This window comes from Lagopus leucura, unplaced genomic scaffold (assembly GCF_019238085.1).
Source record: "Lagopus leucura isolate 7727_CA_CO unplaced genomic scaffold, USGS_WTPT01 34738-0_obj-0_obj, whole genome shotgun sequence".
In the NCBI taxonomy this organism is placed as follows: Eukaryota; Metazoa; Chordata; class Aves; order Galliformes; family Phasianidae; genus Lagopus; species Lagopus leucura.
This window is the reverse complement of record NW_024967915.1, coordinates 12,718-13,844: the sequence shown is the minus strand read 5'-3', so window position 1 is coordinate 13,844 and position 1,127 is coordinate 12,718.

Below are 1,127 nucleotides of genomic sequence, written 5' to 3'. Positions count from 1 at the left end.
CCCCCCCCCGTAGACCCCCCCTCCCCCCAGTATCCCTGATACAAGCCATTCCAATGCCGTTAAGCTGACACGCAGCCCTACAGCTGGAGACAACCACCGAACTACAGAGCAGACAAAGGCAGGCCTCCTCTCCTCACAGCCCTCCAGTCTCCCTCAGGCTCAGCCCATCCCCCCAGGCCTCACCTTGCCCTCCAGGCCCCGAATCCGTCGCAGGCCCCGGGCCTGTCCTCAGGCACTGCCGACACACCGAATGCAAGCAAGGTAATAATCGCGGTTCCCTTTCAGCTTGAAGAAGTTTCCGGCAGCTTCCGCAACGTTCTAAAAGATCGACGAGATCCGGGCGCTTCTCGGCCGGGCCCGCAGCTTCTGCAGCCTCTTCTACCGGAGCCGACATGGCGGCCGCTGCTCCCCCTCAGCCCCTCACCAGGAGGACCCAGGAGCGCGCGCGGCCTGAGGAGCCGCCAGCAGCCAATCAGCGCCCTCGAAAGGCTGAGAGGGTGGGGTGAAGGGGAGGATTGACAGCGCAGGGAAGCAATGAGAGGCGGAATAGCGTGACCCCTTTAAGAGGACTGGCCAATCGGCTCGCGGGATGGGTAGAGCTACGCGATTGAGCCAATTGAAAGACTTGCAGGGGGAAGATTGACAGGGCGTGAGCCAATCCTTTTTCTCCATGCTCTCCGCCCCTCGGCCTAATGAAGGCCTGGAAACCGAGAAGGCGGGCAGGAATGCTGCAGACCAATCAGAAATCGAACTGCCTCAGAGAAGGCGTGGGTCTGAAGATAGACGTGGAGTTTTCACCAATCACCATCCACTCTCCTCGGAAAGGCGGGAATAGATGCTCTGATTGACAGTTTCCCGAGCCAATCAGCTTTGCGAGTACCTCAGCCTCCTCTCAGCGCTCCGGAGTCACTCCGGTTCGATAGCGGGGAGGTGAGGGGGAGGGTGCGAGGAGGGGGGGAGGGCGGCTATGGGGTCGATCTGCTGGGTGGGGGAGGGCTGGGATGGGGGCAGGGCTTCGGTGGTGGGCTGGGGTTGGGGCCTGAGTGTGGGGCTGCGGCCTAAATGTAGGGTTAAGGCCTGAGTGTGGGGCTGGGGCCTGTGTGGGGTTAAGGCCTAAGTGTGGGGCT